Source organism: Engraulis encrasicolus, chromosome 14 (genome assembly GCF_034702125.1).
Source record: "Engraulis encrasicolus isolate BLACKSEA-1 chromosome 14, IST_EnEncr_1.0, whole genome shotgun sequence".
NCBI lineage: Eukaryota > Metazoa > Chordata > Actinopteri > Clupeiformes > Engraulidae > Engraulis > Engraulis encrasicolus.
The window spans coordinates 20280559-20288058 of NC_085870.1; the positions used below are offsets into that span (position 1 = coordinate 20280559).

At 40.3% G+C, this 7500-nt stretch overlaps 2 long non-coding RNA genes across 2 annotated transcripts in view; both read right to left on the minus strand.

Annotated features, from left to right (window-relative positions):
- Nucleotides 1-820: 820 nt before the first annotated feature.
- LOC134462237 (uncharacterized) lies at nucleotides 821-3617 on the minus strand. Its single transcript, XR_010037501.1, has 2 exons — nucleotides 3464-3617; nucleotides 821-1322 (listed from the first exon to the last, which is right to left on the minus strand). It is a non-coding gene; the product is annotated as an uncharacterized LOC134462237 (long non-coding RNA).
- Nucleotides 3618-4253: 636 nt separating this feature from the next.
- The window catches only part of LOC134462236 (uncharacterized), a 29597-nt gene continuing 26350 nt past the window's right edge, over nucleotides 4254-7500 (minus strand). Inside the window, exons 3-4 of the long non-coding RNA XR_010037500.1 lie at nucleotides 5174-5242; nucleotides 4254-4659 (exon numbers count right to left, since the gene is read on the minus strand). This is a non-coding gene — a long non-coding RNA (uncharacterized LOC134462236). The remainder of the gene's footprint in view (nucleotides 4660-5173; nucleotides 5243-7500) is intronic.

Genomic DNA, 7500 nt, shown 5'->3' on the forward strand with positions numbered 1-7500 from the left:
ACATACAGTAGTGCGTATACTGTAGGGAGGAGGCTAGTGTTATAGGTCAGTGGTTCTTAACCTTTTTTTCTAAAGCACCCTCTAATCTGTGCCCAAGACCAGCCGCGCACCCCAAACCCAAATTTGTACACTTGTAAAAGCACTGAAAAAATGATTTGAGTGATTAATTACAATGATTATTGCTAGAGATGTTAATCAATTACCTTAATGACTTTACATGGGGACCAAAACACGTTTCACATTTTGCTTTGATTTGGTGTAATTGCAATGTTTGCTACAAGAATTTTGGTCACAACCTCAACACAAACAAAATGATGTGCACCCCCAGGGGGGTGCCCGCACCCCAGATTAAGAACCATAGAGTTTATTGGTGCCAAATCTTACCTTTGCTATGCACCATAGAAGATTGTATTGCTACAACATTTCAAAGGTAAGATTTACTATATTGGGAGAATAAAATGTCCAAAACCTGAAAAGAATAAATGTCCAGAGATAATGGATAGCTATTGTGATTATATGAAGAAAATTGACTACATTGAAATTGAAACGAAAAAGTAATTAAATGGCCTTTGTGTTTGAGTGCAATTGAAAGGCAGAAAACTCTTCCCGATACAGATGGTATTTGTCACTTCACCCATAAAAAAGGCAGACATGGCACATTCACCAAACAAGTGATTATAATTACCGAACTGTGAAACCTCACATCAGGCATATCTGGCTGCGAAAACGAAGCCCAAAAAGAGAATTCCCTACCTGCGTGGGTGGAAATAACTGAAAATCAGTCGAAAACAAACGTCAAATTAATGTACACACATAGCACTGCGGTTCTTTGACACGGCTTTATTTCCATGTCGTGTACCACTTATTTACAAAAAATACAAATTAGGAAAACATACAGCGGCTAAGTGTCATTTAACCTGGAAATCCATGTGCGCAACAAAACTTCCATTTCCACAGTGGAACTCAAATTCACAAATTGTGTCAGTAGAGAGCGAAGTCAAGAAATGTCAGCCCACCTCAATTGGCATTAGCGGGAAGAAGTAAAACCAATGCTTTTGATTGATTCCAGTAAATACAGATGCCACTGATGAAACCAGAAAGCACTCACTTAGCCTTAGAAATAACAAAGAAATAACAATAAAAAGCCTCCAATTGCGAAAAAGTCCATGTACAGGCAGGAAATGTGATGTGATGGCATGTGATGGGGAACATTTTGATTAGAGTGGCCCAATGCTGAATGTTTTACACTAACTGAATAGGATGAGAGCGTGTGTCCACACAGCAATCCACATTGGCACTGGTTTTTCACCTGGTGATTTCAACTGAAAGAAAAAAAAGAGTTGCACACATGGTTTTGAGTTTTTGTTTGTATATAGTAGGTATACGGTATACCACAATACAACACAATAATTAAACTTTACCTCTTCATCTGTGAGCGAATTGAAGATTTCATGTCAAATCAAACTGTACAAAATTGTCATTTTTCTTTTTTTTTTCATTTCAAAAATAGCATGAAAGCTCCTTTTTCCACTGTATGCTTCTTGTGATTTTCACACCTATGAATACATTGAGATGTGGATGCGTGCACACAGATCCCCACACCACCCTGTACCTTCAGACACTCACCTCACTCGGTCCAGATCTCACTCATCCCCCCTTTACAAAATGCATGTACCCACAGCCCAAGCCTGTAGTGAAACCACCTGCTCCACACACTGTCCCGTGTCCCGCGCATAAGGTGCTACTGTCGAAGTATATGCCCCTTTGAACATTCTTAACATATTCATTATTCCAAGTCGTTAGTTTTCTCCAAGTTGTTAGGTTTCAGACATGTAGAACGTTTTTTTTTCCTTTGCTAAAATATGAACTGATACAATATGAATGTTATGCATCCATAATCATTATTCATGTATCTCTATTTTAACAATCTAAACAATATCATTGTTGAACATTGTTATTACAGGACAAAACTTGATGGATCCAAAGATGTCCAATCTTGAAATCCACTGCTATTATTTTCAAAGAAACCCAAAATATATTTTAGAAATGTGGGGTGTAAAGTTGGTCTATAGGATTTACAGTACATGTGGAACTAACAGCACACCTTGAGATGCTTTGCAGTTTAGCTGTAAGTGGCGGTGCAGCAAGTTTTGCTTTTTGACTGTTCATGTGGTCAGGCAGAGCCACCATGCTTGCTCATAGCTGGGCAAGGTTTTTACACCTTCTCACCCTCACACCCATCAACAACCTGGCTGGTGGAACAAGCACACAGTATGTAAACACCAAGCGAGTTTGGGGTAAAGCCAACACCATGTTTTGAAAAACATGCTGCCGTGCAACAATAGGCTCAAATAATGAACAAAACCAAATCAGCGCAAATCAGATGAAAAAGGTGAAAATAAATGGCAAAAAAATGATTTCAATGATTTCAATTTTTAACAAACAGACTGAACAGGTCTGTTCTTTCTTTCTTTCTTTCTTTCTTTCTTTCTTTCTTTCTTTCTTTCTTTCTTTCTTTCTCAATCAGCCTTGGACAAAACAGTTCAAAGTGACCGTCCCTAAGTGGTTCTTCAGGAGGTGACATTTAAATCTGTGTCTGCTGAAGGCACTCTGGCCACCACAGTGTCCTTCCACCTACTGAGTCCACACGGAGGCCGAGGCACTCACACACACACGCACCTGATGTGGAGGCAAACACTGCAGCTGTAATAGAAGGAAAATGAAAGAAGTCTTTCATTCGGCGTTATAATTGTGCCGTGGAGCCCTTTCTATATGCCTCCGACTCATATAGAAGATAAGTCCACCTCAAATTGGGAAGTTGTTGTGGATTGCGGGTCAAAGTTGTTTTCTCTTACTATATGGTGCGCACGCATGCACACACGCACACACGCGTACACCCCCAGCACACACACACACACACTCCAAACAGGGCTTTTTACTTCATGTGCAGTGTATTCATTTAGGGCTAAATTGACTGGCTCCTGTATGGCACAAATGGCTTTATTGAAGGCCAATTTAACAGAGCAAAACGTCAGTAATAAGACCTATGTGTGTGTGTGTGTGTGAGTGTGTGTGTGTGTGTGTGTGTGTGTGTGTGTGTGTGTGTGTGTGTGTGTGTGTGTGTGTGTGTGTGTGTGTGTGTGTGTGTGTGTGTGTGTGTGCGTGTGTGTGTGAGAGAGAGAGAGAGACAGAGAGAGAGAGCGCGTCCAATGCTAAAACTTAGGGCCTGTGAAATACACACTATTCAGACTCTCTGACAGTGATCTAAATCATTGTATATGGCTGGGAAAATACGCCACATCTCTCATCTGCTCGCCAATCTGTTTCCCTTCACTTTATGTGACTTTTATGAAAATCTCTTGAGCAGAAATGATCTAGAAGAGCAATAATGTCCAGTACTAATTTAATACCTTATTACCATAAGCCTGGTGCAATGCATGCATAATAAATTGTTGTATCTTACCCGACTCAGGCATATGGCTGGGCTGGAACAGGATCCTGTCCTCAAACTGTGCCGGCGAATTTGCATGATATGATGTGAGTGCTGAATGGATTGGGGGATTATGGGAAACACAGCCTTGCTTCCCTGCCCATTGTGCTGAAGAGGAGTATCGCATTCCTACAGATGGAAGGGAATTTGGAAACAGCTAAAGAGAATTTTTTTTTTTTTTTTTTTTTTAATGTGCACGGTTTTGGAGGGTGGAAAGAGAAAAAAAAAGACAGAGAGAGACATCAAAGAAAGAACATGCATTTTCATTTATTTATTTATTTATTTTGCACTAAAATGAATATCTATAGGTTTCAGTTTTTCTGTGTTTTCCATTTGCTTTAGAAAAATAAATACATTTTAATGCAGCTAAACACTCAAAGTGAGAAAGTGGAGCCAGTGCGGTTAGTTACAGTGAGTGTCATTTTAGGACAGCGAGAAGAATTTCTTTCAACACAACAGAATTATTGTGACCTCTCTATTTGCTGTATGTTTGTTTCGTTCAGGTTTTGACCACAAATGTAGGACAAACAGAAAAGTGAAGTGGGGTGAAAAGCGAAGCTTCAGCACCGTCTAGAAACTGAGCTCTATCACCATTCATTCTCACACGACTTTCTATCATTCTACTATACAGTATTTAAGAAAGATCATGTTTACAAAAAAAGACAGTGGGTGGTTAAGAATTTATCTTGTTCATAAAATGTGCTGTAAGTTGAAACATTTCCTTTTTGGTACGCATACAGATATTTTTTTCTTTTCTTTTCTCTTTCTTTATGTACCACTGACTCAACGTGATCTTCAAATGCACTGTATACAGAGTGATCAGCGTCTGTGTGCACTTTATGTCAACCTGCATCACTTAATGTACATGCCTTTCGATTTGAACGACACAAGTGACAGATTTGTCAGCTGGGGGCGAATGTGCGAATGAACGCCTTGCCTTGCCTTTTGATGACCGCAGTAGCCCACTCAGGTTGACAACTCAGAACCTGTGGTCACCTCGGGAGTGAAGATGGTCGTTTTTTTTCTTCTTCTTATGGCATTTTCTGTCTTCAACAGTCTGGTGGCTAATGGAGAACTGGTGACGACTGTACTGAAGGCATGTGTGGTGAGGTGAGCTCCAACCTCTTACAGTAAGTGTGTGCCCATTTTCTCACTTACTAGGTCAGAGTCTGGAGGTGGGAAAAAAACGCAAAGGTTAGCATTTATAAGCCAAACCGCAGAAGAAGAGAGAAAAAGCATGAGAGAAAAATAAAAAATATCCATGTTTGGGCTTTCTTTTAAAAAATTGGACTGAAAGTACATGTTTTGTGTATGTAGATTTTCCCCGGTCCCCCACAAAATTCATTTATATGCCCAATATGAAAATAACATCTTGCTAACTGCTTTTTACAGTTCTCATTCTCGATCTCCATCTCTAACGCTAATGCACACCCACTCACTCACTCACACACACACACACACACACACACACACACACACACACACACACACACACACACACACACACACACACACACACACACACACACACACATACACACACGCACACACACACACACACACAAACACACACACACACACACACACACACACACACACACACACACACACACACACACACTCAGGCATGCACGCACAGAAATAAATGAAAGAGAAAGAACGAGAGGGAGAATAGTTGCTTACCTCGGCTACCGCGTCAGCATAGTTGCTCACATTTGGGATTTCAACAGGTTCCACATATTCAGCTTATCACTAGCGCAGAGATAATAGAGAGAGAGAGAGAGAGAGAGAGAGAGAGAGAGAGAGAGAGAGAGAGAGAGAGAGAGAGAGAGAGAGAGAGAGAGAGAGAAAGAGAGGTGGTCTGAACCAAACTTGACACATGGGAGCCCATATCATTTCTAGTAAAGGTCAAAGACAATTTGAGAGACCATCTTAGTTTCAGGCTTATCCTGTTCCTTGGTCAGTTGTGAAATCATACAGCTCACAACATTGATAGTTGTCGTAACAATCCAGTTGAGTCATTTTTCTTACCAGGGGGCGGGTAGTCCAAATGAGACAGACCAAAAAATGACACAAATAAAAACTGTCAACTCAGAGAATCTCAGTTAAGATACCACAGAACACCATTCACTATGTTTCATGACAAGACTTCACAATTCATCGAAGAGGGGATGTCTGCGCTTCAGCCTTGGTGGTGTTCAAAGTGGAGGACAGCAGTATCAAGACAAACTGGGATACTTCACAAGGACCTTTTTGACTCTGAGGAAGGTGCAGATGCGCCAAAACGTCAGTCACTTTGTACACCGAAATAATTTTTACAAAAAAACATCAAAAAAAGTTGCTGAGCGCTCCAGTCATCCCTGGGTCTAGTCATTGTGAAGTAGTCTAGTTTTTCTTGACTTCACAATACATACTGACTAGTGTGAAGGCCGAAACCCTGTCAGATGTTTGCAAGTAGCCTGATAGCCTCGTTAAATAGTAGCTAACTACGACTCCTTCGTGAGAAGACAGAAAGGGAGATACCAGTGGAAAATTGGCCTGGAAATTCCCATGAAGCCTTTGTGTGTTCGTTATGATATGCTGGTGGTCGACCTGGAAACTATGGCCGGAATTAGCTTTTTTTTTTCTTTTTTACATGATGTCAGACACCTTGGATTCAATGCATTTGAAGCACAGGCAAAAACTTACACATAACTGAATTGTATGGAAAACAGTGGCTATTGCTCCTGCTTTATTTGAAAGCAGAACGTCACGGTGAAGAAGGCACATAAGGTAATCCTTGCACCTAAGGTGATCTAAGGTGAGAAATTCTTGCACCTAATTGTAGAATAGAGTAGAATAGAACACAATAGAATATACAAGTACAATGAGATTTAAAGGAGATATATTCATTTTCTTGTGAGGGCGAGGGGTGTTATCTAAACTACTTAAAATACCATCTAAAGCTTGGTGGAAAGCTGGTTCTGCATTTTGGTGCCAACCTGATGGATCTGTAAATTAACCACAAGCTTTTGTTTCTCTAATATTATATGTTGCTATCCCTCCCCCTTCTGTGCTTGGGTTCCCAAACTCAAGCAAAGATTTCAGTGAGGGTTTCCATGTTGTTTTACAGATCGGAATGATTGTACAAAGCAGCTTAGGATTTCCCAGGTAGCTCTTTATAGTTTAAACAGATAATTTTTAAAGAAACACATTGTTTGTCTTTGGTTGGCTGTGGGCTGGGCCGTAACCAGACATTTTCAAATACAGAGGTCAAATACTGCATGCTGTACTGCATACTGTACATTCAGAATGCTTCAAACACTTCAGTCAAACTCTTCAGTTTGTTTTCATTAATCACTGCCTTGAGGATAAATGGGGGTGGTGTATATAGACTGAATTTATCATTGTTGATCATATATCGGTTTTCATCAAATAGTAGATACATTTTACATAACTGAAAAAAAATACAGAGGACACGACCTCTGTGTCGTCAATTGTAGTTACGGCCATGGCTGTGGGCTGTGGCTAGGCATAATGACTGACATTCACAGTGCCCAATAAGAGGACATGGAAATGGTCAACCACACATCCCCCTATACGGGAAAATGAACAGATGGGTCCCAGACTAAATCTCACTAATTATTTGGGCAGGCAATACCCAGGCTGGTGGAAAATACTAGTGAAAAAGAAGCAGAACACAAAAGATCAATTGCTTTGACAAAACAAATGAGAACAGAATGAATGTCTTCAGAAGTCAGACTGAAGTGCGCAGGTCTGAATGCAAAAAAGATTTTGTTTGGTTTTCATGCGAACATGACAACAAACACGACAATTAAGCAACACATTTGCCCTTTACCTATTCAATCCATCTCCACATCACGGTGTGTCACACTTTATTTAATTGTCTACTTCAAGTCCAATCAGAGACCGGCTGCTTTTCTAAAATTAGATAGTGATGACTCATACCTCGCACTATCCACTAAAGGTTAGCTGATTCTAAAGAGCTGTAATTGAAGTGGAAAGCCTAT